This window comes from Pelophylax lessonae, assembly GCF_965119305.1.
Source record: "Pelophylax lessonae genome assembly, chromosome: 9".
Lineage (NCBI taxonomy): Eukaryota > Metazoa > Chordata > Amphibia > Anura > Ranidae > Pelophylax > Pelophylax lessonae.
The window spans coordinates 161,512,700-161,526,472 of NC_138776.1; the positions used below are offsets into that span (position 1 = coordinate 161,512,700).

At 40.7% G+C, this 13,773-nt stretch overlaps 1 protein-coding gene across 2 annotated transcripts in view; it reads right to left on the bottom strand.

Moving 5' to 3' along the window:
* CDH23 (cadherin related 23) overlaps window positions 1–11,965 on the bottom strand; it is a 1,628,602-nt gene extending 1,616,637 nt beyond the window's left edge. For both annotated transcript variants that reach the window (XM_082268007.1, XM_082268006.1), the window contains exon 1: window positions 11,812–11,965. The gene's annotated coding sequence lies outside the window, so the exon portion shown is untranslated. The remainder of the gene's footprint in view (window positions 1–11,811) is intronic.
* Between the last annotated feature and the right edge of the window lie 1,808 nt (window positions 11,966–13,773).

Consider the following 13,773-nt stretch of genomic DNA (forward strand, 5'->3'; position numbering starts at 1 on the left):
TCCACTGAAAAAAAACGTGGCTTTATTCAGTCTGGAAATAGGTGGATCCACCACTGGTGATACCGTCCATTTCTTAATGAGGGATTCCTCAAACGGATAGCGTCTAGTAATGCGCTTGGAACTAGTAAAGGTACGCTTAGAATGATCCCATACCTCTTTAATCTTTTTACCCAAACACTTGGGTAAAGAAAAAACCTTCACCAACCTGGTGGGTCTGCTAGTACCAAAGGGAAATTCCTTTTTATTTGCCTCTGCCGGAAAAACCTCAAGTCTTAAGGTTTCCCGAACCGCACAACTAGTGCGTCCACCAATGCTTCTTCCTGATTTATGGCGGAAGCATGAACGTTCTCCTCACTGTCTGAGGGAACCTTACCTGAGATAACAGCCCCTGCAGAGGGGCCTGCAGCTGCAATAACCATCTCAGCATCTGAATCTGAAGTCTCAGACAGTATAGGGGTAGGCGGGGGGTCGCTTTCTTGACCCCCGTTCCTGACAGGCCGTCTCCACCCGAGCCACCAAAGACTTCAAAACTGCTGTGAATGCATCCATACTCTGTGCACTGGCGGGTCCCGCGGCCCCCCCGAGGGAAATTGGTGGGGGTACCTGTGTGGCAGGGTCCATGATAATTCCAGATACTGCCCGGAAAAATCAATTTGCCAAAAAGAAATACAACTTTTTTATATTTTTTATATTTTTTTTTTCAGACCCCCAGCGCCACAAAGCCCCTCAGTGTTGCCTGCTTAGGGACTCCTATAGAGCGAGAGAGAGAGATAGACCCCAAAGCTCACCACTTACTGCTCAGAGTTTCAAAATGCAACTTGTTTCAGCATTGTCTAGAACAGACAGGAAGTCTTTTGGCTGGCTTCCCGGGAAGAAAGGAGGCGGCTCCACCCCTCTGCACGCCTTCCGGCGCCTCCCCTAGCTCCACGAGGTGTTTGAGTCACCTCAAACATGGCTGCCCCCATGCTGGAGACACGAGGCTACGCCAAAATGGCGGCCTCGTGCGAACTACCAGACAATGGCGGCGGCCTGCACAGAATAGCGGCATGTCTGCAGAAGGATCTCGGCCTCACAACCCTTCACCCTCATGGTGGTCAGCATGGTCGGCGGTACCGGACCCTGGCGGGCCGTATGCGGTCCGTGGCCGTCGGGAGGCATCTGCTTAGCTGGAGGAATGATCTGGAATGCAGTATACATGTATAGACATCGCCCTGTGGCTTCTGACAGGTAGGATACCTTACACTATCACCGTAAAGTTCTAGTACTGTCCCGGACTTCAATCATTTTAACATCTTTGCAATTAGATTGTCAGCTCCCAAACCAAGCCTCCTGGCTTCTTGTTCACAAAAATCACACTCAAACAGGGGGATCTGTGACATGTTATAGGATAGAGGGAAGACCCATCCTTACCATTACAGAGAGGGGCCCGCGTTTACCACAAGACCCGTCAGGGGGAAAGGGGGAACATACTACTCACCATACCGGAACCAGGTGGGCACCAACTCCTGACAGTACCCCTCTTCACCGAGGTGGGAGGGCTGTCGACCAATCCGGACACCGTGACTCATGGTCTTTGGCGTTTCAGCGAGACGTTTAACTCGCAGGGTCAGTCCCCGTCCAGTGGGACTATGTCGCGGCCGACCCAGCGCGGAGCTATGGCCTGCACGCGCTCGTAGGCTGAACTGGGGTGACCACTGGATCTCAACATCCAGCCCGTCGCCCAGTTCAGCTTTCTTGCTTGAAGATCTCACAGGAACACTGGAGAAAAAAGCTGTCTAAAAAATTTTTCTAAGAAAAAAATCCTGCCAGGACCGAAGATCCCAGCAAGGTATCTAGGTCCTTACTCCTAACTAGACAGAAAAAAACTGATTTGCTAGAGCAGGAAGTGAGAGGATATACCCTCTGGGACTGCCCCTAGGGTGTGGCCAGAACGTTTTCTTTCCTGTCTAGTCCTACTCCTGTAGAGGGCAGCATAACCCGAGTGTGTTGAATCAACGAGGACTACGTCTGTCAATGAGCGACAGAGAAATTATGTTTCTGGGGGGTGGTCAGAGGGAGGGGGGTCAGTACACATTCTGTGTACAGAAAAACTCCAGGTAGTCATATTGCATTGCATTTTCAGAAAATTTTAGCACTGCAGAATTAAAAGGAAAGGTAATTTTTTAATAACATTCAATCACAATATGACTTGTGTCGCATTTGTATACAATATTTTATTTTTTCTTTATTTGCTATTTTTTCCCCCACAAAAGTGGAGTTACCCTTTAAGTATGATATTTGTGGTTTCAATTTAGGTTAAAATACACTAAGCATAACAAGGTAGCCCCCATTTTTGGATCAAATTCTGATCATTTCAAATCATAGACCCAGGACAAGCATGCAGCAAATAAAAGCTGCAGAAACGTCAGAATTATTTTCTATAAACATGCTCATGGTCAGTGAAACAAAGTATAGAAGCCAAAAGCATCAGCATAGGAGTTTTCAGAATTTAGAATCTAAAACACCATATATTTTGTAGCATATTACACTGAATAGAAATCCCAAATCCCTGTTTTTTTAATACAGTTTTAGCTAGATGAGTGCTAAGGCATACAAAAATGAACACTTAATGTGGCCAATTCACAAATAATATCACACAGGTTATTACTCTTTAACATGTCACTAGCTTTTAACTGGCTAAGAGATGGAAAAGTTTTAGGTTAAGATAAAATACCAATTCATGAGGGTTTTCCAATAGCTGAATAAGCAAGGTATGTATAAAAAGATAAAGATTCCACACAGAAGTGGTTCAATTGTTGTTGAATTGAACATTTGATTGGACAAATATCCCCGGGTAAAAAGAACAATTGCAGTTAAATAGCGTTGGTTGCTATGTGGGCTGGATGTTATTACACCCCTGGACACAGCATACATTTTAAATAGACTTCTCAAAAAACAATAACATTTTAACTAAAATGTAACTAAAAAGAAGCACATTTGGAAAAATAAATATATAATGATTCTAAACATAAAGCAGATGTATCCCCATTGGGACACAGGTAGTAAAAAAAAAAAAAGAAAAAAAAAAAGAAAAGCTGACAAGGTAACCGCTTCCAACTATCACAATGCAGAAAATAACAAATAACGTTTTGGCTTTACATTTTACAGTGATTGTAAAGACATATGGTTTTTATCCTAATGCGTTCTATGCATTCAGATAAAAAACCTTCTATGTGCAGCAGCCCCCCTAATACTTACCTGAAGTCCATCTCAATCCAGCAATATTGCACGAGGTCTCTCCCTCCTGATTGGCTGAGACAAAGCATCATTGCAATTGGCTCCCGCTGCTGTCAAAGTCAGTTAGCCAATCAGGATATAGGGGGGGCGGGGCTGAACCACAGCTCAGTGTGTGAACGGACACACAGAGCTGCAGCTCAGCTCGAGTGCCCCCATAGCAAGCTGCTTGCTGAGGGGGTGGGGGGAGCATTCGACAGGAGGGAGGGACCAGGAGTGCCGACTAGGGACCCGAGAAGAAGAGGATCTGGGCTGCTCTGTGCAAAACCACTACACAAAGCAGGTAAGTATAACACGTTTGTTATTTTTTAAGAAAAAAATGAGACTTTAGTATCACTTTAGGCACGGTAAGAGCCGGTTCACATACAGGCGACCCGACTTCCGGGGGCGACCTGTGAAGTCGCGGTGCACAGCTCGCACCGCGACCTCGGAGCGGCATGCACGGACTTCATATCATTGAAGTCAATGCAAGTCGCTCCAGGTCACCCCAAAGTAGTACAGGACCCTTTTTCGAAGTCGGAGCGACTTGTGTCGCTCCTATTAGAACGGGTCCTGTGCTACTCTATGGCAGGCGACCCACGGCGACTTGTCAGGCAACCAGGTCGCCTGACAAGTCGCCCCAGTGTGAACGGGGTCTAAATGTACATTATGCAATACATGTATATGAAAACAATGGTATGCTCAGGGAAGATTAAAGTAATGTATCAAATAATACCATATGTAATAAAATGCATAACTACAAGTCATTGTGCCCCCCTGGCAACATTTTGATTGGGAACCCCTGGTAGCTATCTGTACAGCTGGCAATGTGAACTGTGGCACTTTGGGGGAGATTTACTAAAACTGGTGCACACAGAATCTGGTGCAACTGTGCATAGTAATCAATCAGCTTCTAGGTTTTATTGTCAAAGCTTAATTGAAAGCTGACGTTAGAAGTGGATTGGTTACTATGCACAACTGCACCAGAGTCTGTGTGCACCAGTTTTAGTAAGTCTCCCACTTTATGTTAGGTTCATGGAACTTCACATAAAGTATGCTTAAGCCAAGGACAGGAAGCATAATCAGTACACTACTAGGAACCAGTGCTGAAGATAAAATGTATAGTTGTAACAGTAGTACCAATTATGAACATCCTGACATATTGTATAATGACAAAATTATTAATGCTCTTGCACACTACTCTAAAAACCCTAATACAGACTTCTTTACCTGCTTCAGGATTACCCCATAGCAAATTTACTGCTATAGGGCGGCTCTTCTGTGCAGGATCACGTATATGTATCTGATTCTGAACTTCCGCCTCCAGGGGACAGGCGCATGTGCCGCCGCTGCCCGCATCTGCTGTGGTTAGACAGCCGATTATAAATTTTTATACAAAAATTCTCAAAAGGGACAAACTCCAAAATGTTTCTCGTACAGAAAAAAAAACAAACTATTTTTGTTTAATGTGTACTGTTTTCGTACAATTTTTGTACAAGTAAAAATCAGAAAAGAAAGACTGCGCATGATCAGAAACAAACAGCAATAAAAAGCCTTTGTCGTACGAGAATATTTGTTCATCAGTTCCGATTTGCTGCGAAACAACAAGGAAAATCGGATTGTTCGCCCGATTTTCTTATAGTGTGTACCCCACTTAATTGAGCCCCACTGCAGGGGTATTTTGTTTTTTTGTAATTAGCAGACTTGAGTTTCAATCTCTAGCTTTGTAAACTTTTTTGTACAACTGCAAATTTCAGCTGTCCAATATGGTTTTAGCGGTGGAGAAACTCTCAGGTATTCGACTGAATTAGGCACACTGGGTTATTTTCAGTCTGCAACAGAAGTTGAAGGGGCAATAAATCTAGACTGCTAAAACAGCTAAGAAAAAGCTCTCTGCTATGGCTATAGTTACACCCCTGTACGCAATGCAAAAATAGAAGCATCATTTGATGAGAACGCAAATTGGCCATGTTTGGTTTGTCAAAAATATTCAAATATTCATAACATTGATTGGCACAATAGCATCTCACACCACTGGGACAAGGACAAGCATTCTGAGAAGGGGATTACAAACTTTACTCTGCATTGAAATATATTGTATTCAGTTAAATCATCTTTATGTAGCACTACTCCCTTGGGAGCTGCTGATTACGGGTTCCTCTGGGTTACCATTAGCAACAACATAACAGTTTGACATTTTTCCCAAGTGTTTTAGCTCAATCAGGAAACAGTCCAGTAGCTTTGGTTTTTGTGTTTTGATTTAGAACTTGGATAGGAGAAGGGAATGAGTGGGATACTCCAACTTTATAAACTATGCACAATAGGCTGGGACGACTTGAAAATGAGTAATGCTGAATAACCCTGAATGACACTGAGTAACATTAGTCACGGCTAGGATGCTGTATCACTTTGCCCTTAGCTGAGACGTATATTTGAATGAGCTTTCTGAGGTAAACTGTATCCTGAGGTAAACTGTACTGTACTGCAGAACAACTTCAGGGCCCTTCCTGGCACCCCCTTTGTTCCTAATCTTCAGGGTCAACTACAGGGCACCCCCTTTACTGATACACTCCTGTGTGAGCTAGCTCCTTGATCCCCTGACTTCTCTGGAGTGGTCCCCTCTCCTAGGCAGACCCATAGGCAGATCTCCTAGTACTCACAATACTGTTTTTCCCAAGATGATTCTGCCAGTAGCTCCACTTGTTAGCCCTCTGGATCCTCTGCAGCTCAGCTCCACACCTGGTTCACTAGGCCGACCACCTGAACCACCTTCCTCACACCTGCAGGAGGAGAGACAGCCATCCACCTCCCCCTGGGACTTTCCTCCCTCCAAAAGACCCCCTGTCTCATGCTCCAACCGGATTTATAGCCAATCCCAGGATGCACTGCAACAATGCCCACCCACTGAGACAGCCATAAACCCTGGTGTGCTACTGGTTAGGTTTCCTCCACTGCCCAACAAGCTCCCTTATTGGATACAGTGGGGAGACTCCCTTAGACCAAATAAATCACACCTGGAAACATGTGACAGGCTAAACTAACAAATCTGGCTCTCCTGGTAAGCAGAAAGAGCCATCAAATGCATTTTCCTAGCACCTAACTAGGAGGGTGTTACATCTATATTAAAAAATTTTAACCACTGAGCTTAGCACCTGGAAATGTTGAGATATTTGCTTTACCAATAATATAAAGTGCACAGCTAAAATAAACAACATTCCATTTGAAAGATTAGCACTTAGGTCTATTAAAATCCTAACATTTGTAACCTTTTATTGCTCAGCAGCAACCTACAGCTCACACAGAGGTTGTAAATAAAGTGAAAAGTGACAGTATTGTACTTGTACCTATTTTGTACATACAAATCAGGATTATCAGATTAGAGAACCCATACCTGTGAATATCTCCCGCACAACGGTGGCCCTATCAAAAAGCAGTTTAGGAGTCAGTTAGTCTAATGTAGAACCAGCAGTGCTTCCAACATGTGTTTCCACTGAAAACAAAAGTTCTAAAATACTTGTGTTTTTTACTTAACTACCATGTGGTGATTACAGAATAGGATACCCACATATCAGAGCTTGCAAGTTAAAAAAAAAAATGTATAATAGTCTTGAACCTTGATGCTTACTTGAACATGCACGCGCCATTGATAAATGCTGGACATGTAAAATGTCAGCTTGTGTATCCAACATTACTGTAGTTCCATGAAACCTGTACATAGGAAATTTTTACATAGTTCTAAAATACTTGTGTTTTTCACTTATCGACTATCTTGTAGTGAGAACAGATTAGGTCACCTACATCACAGAGTTTGCAGGTTTTAACCTTTGTAATGGTTTTGGACCTTGATGCTTAACCCTAACTTGCAATTGTCCATAAATGCTGGACCCAAATGTTGGCTTGTGTATCTGGCATATCTGAAGTTCCATGAAGCCTATACTTAGGGCATTTTTACATAGCAATGAAAAAATTGTATTTACAATAAAAACACAAACTTGAAGACTACTGAATTAACCCATATTAGTAGTACTTGAATGGGCAGTTTCTGGCCTATATAACTGTAACGACACCCCAAATATAACAGGGGTTACAGTCGTCTAGGATAATCCGCTCCTGAACACCAGGACAGCTATCGACCACTCCAATCCACCATACATGAAGCCCATCATTAATTCCCCCCCAAGTACGAGACAAGGCTCTGTAGAGAGGTTCGATCAAGAGTAACTCTCTTCTCTTTTATTGAAAGAAACACAGCATTTATATATACTTTGAGAATACCACATGAACAATGACTGTGTAATTACCTCCCTTAGTAGACAGCCAGGTGAGCTCATTAACATGCTTATCAATAGTCTCAGACCCAATTAACATACTGTCCTATTTTAGACAAAAGCACATTCTTTAGGATGGGCTGCTGGAAACAATCCCCCCCTCTCTCTGCAGCTAATACACACGGATTAGCAGACACTGTGTCTCTCCTATTTCCTGGACGCCCAATTTAGGAGTTGCACTTCCTGTGCCTTACAGTGTACAGGAATAAGGTAGATCTCCATATTTCCTGAGAGATATGGGTAATGCATATACTGTCCCATTTGAAATAGTCCAAACCATATTCTCAGTGTACACCACCCTCCCGGTCACCCTGCATCCATAAAATATGCAGGGTGACTTAAGAAAGCCACACAAGGCTGGACATGGTGTCTCCCAGCCTCTTTAAAGAAATTTGGGGTCCACAACCCCCATGCCCAAAGTGACTCCTGTCACAATTACAACTCCAGCATTTCACCCAGGGCAAGTTCCAGCTGTCATCTTTTAAGCTGTCCATAGACATCAAAAAATGACCATTGTACAATTTTTTGCCTAAACAAGTATGCTTTTATCCCAAGAATGCATCAAAGACAACAATCATCAAAGTACTGCTACCCAAAATCACTGTGGTCCCCACCCAACCTGGTTGAAATCAGCAACAATCAACTCGGTCTATGTGCGCCTTTAGGTCAAATGGTCCTTGATGCAGCTTCTTATATATTTGCTTTGCTCAATCATCTAAGTTACTTTGCCCTCAAGGAAGAAAACCATGGTACACTATATAAAAAGACGATAAGCACCTAAGGAGGTCAGTAGTCTCTGACCTTTGCATTACAACTCTACTATACTAGATTAATAGCCTGTATAAGGTGGAAAAAAATGGATATCAATACAAAGAAGTCCTGAACTTTAAAAGCAACAAAGACAGACAGATGTTCCTTTCCTAACCGGGAATGAAGAGGTTAGGAGATACCTGCAGATTGTGACTGACAGCTGTGAATCTCTAACCGGTAATTGTTCCTCACCAAACTCTAACAAAGCCACAAGATGTAACGAACACCTTTTTTATTTGCACATACCCATTACACATTTCAGGAAACATCTGGAGCATTGCTGTAGATAAAGACAGAATTTAGGGGCTGGGAAAAAAAGTAAAAGTTTGAAGTCCCAAGGTAGTTGTATGGCTCAATCTAAGAAAAGGCTAACTAATGTGAAGGCTAAAAGGAAACCAATATGTATACATACTAAAGGTGTAAAAAAAAAAATTGTAGGAGAGTGTGTGAGTCATGCAAGTAAAGGCAGTTTATGAAATGTATACGAGGGCAATAAGGTGAACATATATCATGGGAAGAGCATTCTTTACTCAGATGTATAACCCAACTATGAAAAGGATAACTAATAGTGAGGCTAAAATGAAACAAATATGTATACATACTAAGTGTGTCAAAAACTAGTAAGAGAGTGTGGAATAGTATATTAAGTGTAGTATTCATTATTAAGATGTAAAAAAAAAAAAAAAATTAGAATGTAAATAACAGATTACGTTTACATTTTAACAATCTAAAAGTGTTTCTTATTTCTTTGTGCTGCATTGCTTTAAGCAATTCTCAACTTTTTTGCAAAATCAAATGTTACAAATGATAAAAATCCACAACTGTGTGGATTTTTATCTCAAGTCCTAAATGTTCCAATTGACTGTAGTGCCTTCCAGTTATAATGAAAATGTTTCCCAAGTAGCCTTTATGTTTTTTAAATGAATTCACCCATTCTATTTTGTTTTGTAGTCTCACTTTTGTTACTTTAAAACTCAGAATGTTATACCGAGTTTAATTTAACAGACAAAAGTATCCCTTGAAGCAAAGTATCAACATGTACAATTGCTGGAGAACAGTTGGTGAAGCAAATCATCACACAGTCTAGAACATCCCACCTATGTCATCTGCAAAATTAAAGATTTCTAGGTGTTTTTACTTATATTGGACATGGTTACTCAAAGCTAGAACGTGATTTTACAAGCTTTTTTACAATTTTTCCTATTTTTACAGTTTAACAAATATTCTTCCTTTTGTACACACATTACAGGTAAGCGTAAACTTTCCACAGACTACATAATAAAATGACACATTTTTATATACGGATTAGCATGTTTGTGTTTTTTTTTTGTTTTTTGTTTTTTTTTAACTAGTGTTAGCTAACAATCTAGACAAGGGGAAAGCTTTGGCCCCCAGCAGCCATTAATAGCAACAGTTACACAAGTTATGCATGACTGCTAAATAACATATTTGCATTTTGAGGATGCCATACAATCTGACATTTGTGTTGATGATCACTGAGACAATAAGAATATGGTATATAATGGATTAGCCTTGATATATATTCATACACATACAGACACAAAGCTGATTAATAATCAGCATCTTAAAAATTTAAGGAACATATGTTGACCATTAGAGAAAACCTGGAAAAAATCCTAGAAGATGATTTTCCAAAAGGAATGGGGGTAAAGGGATGTTTATGATGCCTTATATGTTGACCATGCTTATCATCCAACATACTACTAAATGTACTATTAAACAAGTATGCACAGTAACTGTCATCCTATAGGTATCAGTATTACAAAGAGATCACAGAGATTAAGGACTTTGCTTCAGAAAGCCACAGGATCACCAACTTCCAGCCACCACAAAATGTAATTCAGCCTCAGGAAACTTTGAAACTATAAGCAAGACTGTCACATCCAAATGTCACCACTGTCTGAGATGTCACAAGACTGCTGAGCTCATAGTAGAGGCTCAGCCTGGTCCCTGACAATGAAGGGGTTACCAAAATTATTTTTAAATTAGCAATGTGAATGATACCATAATCTGAAGGCAAATGTTCATGTGTGGGATGTCTATATGAATCCAAAGCATTCTGTTACTACACTATGATTCACTGGGACTGCTCCAATAGCATCAGATGAATGACAATGAGTTGCCTTTGCGTGTTTAGCTTTTGGACAGGAATATAGCCAGCATATGAATTTCACACCTACGGCTGTTTAGAACATAGGCAATGATCCTCATATCGCTGATGAGAGCTACATGACAGTTCCACAAATATCATTTTCAATTGTGTAATAAATATGCAGCTATTCCACAAGCATTATGACCAAAGTCTCCTGAATATTATAATATATATATATATATATATATATATATATATATATATATATATATAATAACAAAAAACAAAGCTTAGACCAGCCTTTCTCAAACATTTTACCTTGAAGTAACCCCTGAAATAGTTTTCAAGTCTCAAGAAACCCCAAATAAAATGAATTTGAGCCAAAGCTGATGGTACAATAGCATGGCCTGTAGGTTGAATAGAGTTTAAAATAAAAGAATAATGAATAGGGTTTCCCAGTGTTAAAAATGAACACTAATGATGGCCAGAGAAGCAGAGACAGTGAACATTGTAGTCCCCTCTAATGCTGGTGTCAATCTGCCACCGCTCTCTTCTCAAGGAACCCCTAGCAACATCTGGAGGAACACCAGGTTTGAGAAAAGCTGGCTTAACATTGCTGTTAAATTACTGTTTATCATATTGTTTAAAAATACTATATATATATATATATATATATATATATATATATATATATATATATATATATATATATATAAAATAAAAGCAAAACAAATGTAACAATGCATCAACAATCTATTCAAATATTATTATATTACATTGGTTACATTACTGTTAAATTACTGTTTACCCTATTGTTTAAAAATACTATATATATATAAAAATAAAAGCAAAACAAATGTAACAAATGCATCCACAATCTATTCAAATATTAACAAAGTGTTTCATTTGATCAGGTGAACAAGCCAGACCTAAAAGGTGACTTTTTGTTGTTGTTAAATGACCTTTTAGATAATTAATTTAAATGATCACCTGATAACCTATGCAAAAACTCATCAGCAGCAGCTGGTGCTGGCAACACATGGCTTCATTGCCTTATTGGAGACACAGGGATCAGCTATGTATGCATGATCATTATTCTGTGCAAAACTACAAATGCCCATAGCCTTCCCTGGATTTTTAAGTTTGCACAAATAATATAATACTAATAATCATTAAAGGTGAAGGCAGGTTCCTGGGAGGGTGACATGGGTAGCACAGGGCACAGTGTGGTGTGTAAAGGTAGATGATGGAATGGCTCTGAGGATGTAACAACACAAGTTATTACAGCAGGATTAAAAGTCTCTGTACCTTATGGTGTCACAGAAGCAGCTGCTTGGGAATTTGGAGCAGGATCTGCCTTGCTGGGTCCCGATAGATGCTCCAGGGTGCAAATCCTTGCTTTATAGTCCCCTCTGTCTGTTATTAATTCCTTCCAGAGTACAGCACAACTTCAGGAGTGCCACAGGAATCCTTCTTTCCCCCCTCAGTCCAGCTGATGCTGCTGCAAGCTCCCCCTCTTCTCCCTCCCACCCCTATAAGAAGATATTGACAGTCCCTCTCCCCTGGCAGGATGGAGTCTCTCCAGGTGCTGGGGTCTGCAAAGTGACAACACACAACTTTGTCACTTCTTTCCCTACAAGCTGAGTGTCAGCTCCTTCCCCTATCCCTACAAGCTGAGTGTCAGCTCCTTCACCTAATAATTCCAGCACAGATCTCCCTCCTCTGCTCAGCCTTGCACAGACTAGACGTCGCAGATCACTTTAAAAGCCACCAAGCAGTTCCTATTGCCATGTCATGAATATTTCAGCGAGTTAAACTACCCTCAGCTGATGTCATGCTAGTTGGCTCCACAGATCCCCCCCCCCCCCCCCCCCCCAGTGATGAGATGTGACAAGGAGAGACCCAGGTGCAGGCTTCCACTGAGCAGTGTCCATGTCATGTCTACCCCCCTCCCTCCATTCACACGCCCATTGATCACAGGACTCTCATTGTGATCGCTGCTCTCTGGAGTCTCTTCCCCAAATCAGACGATCGGGAGATGCTGAAAGGTGAGAAGACGGCTGTGCAAGTCTTAAAGCGCCCCCTTCCAACCCTACTACAAAGACATCAACGGCGTGCTACTGTTTGTTATGGCTCAGACCTTTTATAGGAACTACAAGAAGCCCTAAGGGGATACTACATGTAGGAGAAGACACATCGCTATGTCTATGTTATCAGCAGGATCCATAGAAGACCACTATAGTCAAAGGAGTTCTATTCTGCTAGCTGGAATGATAGCATTCAGGATAGGAATTCTTTTTTTTTTTATTGCATATGCCTTTATTTATTTTATATTTTACATGAAGACCAAGCTGGCCAGAAAAAAGGACAATGACATGACTTGGTGCAGACTGGAACACTGACAGATGCTTGGTCAGTTTTTATTTATATCGTTTATACCAGTGTTTAGCAGCCTTTTTTCAATCGAGGCACCCTTTAAAATTATAGACAATCTCAAGACACCCTTTAAAATTATAAATAATTTTCAAGGCACCCTTTAAAATTATAGATAACCTCAAGGCACCCTTTAAAATTATCGACAAACTCAAGGCACCCTTTAAAATTATAGACAATCTCAAGGCACCCTTTAAAATCATAGACAATCTCAAGGCACCCTTTAAAATTATAGACAATCTCAAGACACCCTTTAAAATTATGGACAATCTCAAGGCACCCTTTAAAATTATAGACAATCTCAAGGCACCCTTTAAAATTATGGACAATATCAAGGCACCCTTTAAAATTATAGACAAACTCAAGGCACCCTTTAAAATCATAGAAAATCTCAAGGCACCCTTTAAAATTATAGACAAGCTCAAGGCACCCTTTAAAATTACAGAAAATCTCAAGGCACCCTTTAACCACTTAAGCCCCGGAAGATTTTACCCCCTTCCTGACCAGGGTTTTTTTTTTTGCGATTCGGCACTGCGTGACTTTAACTGACAATTGCGCGGTCGTTCGACGCTGTACCCAAATAAAATTGATGTCCTTTTTTTCCCACAAACAGAACTTTCTTTTGGTGGTATTTGATCACCTGTGCGATTTTTACTTTTTGCCCTATAAACAAAAAAAGAGCGACAATTTTGCAAAAATAACAATATTTTTTCACATTTTTTTTATATGAAATTCCCCCAAAAAAAAAGTAAAAATCTAAATTTTTTAACATTTTTGGCCAATTTGTTTTCTGCTACATATGTTTGGTAAAAAAAAAAAGCAATAAGCGGATTTTGA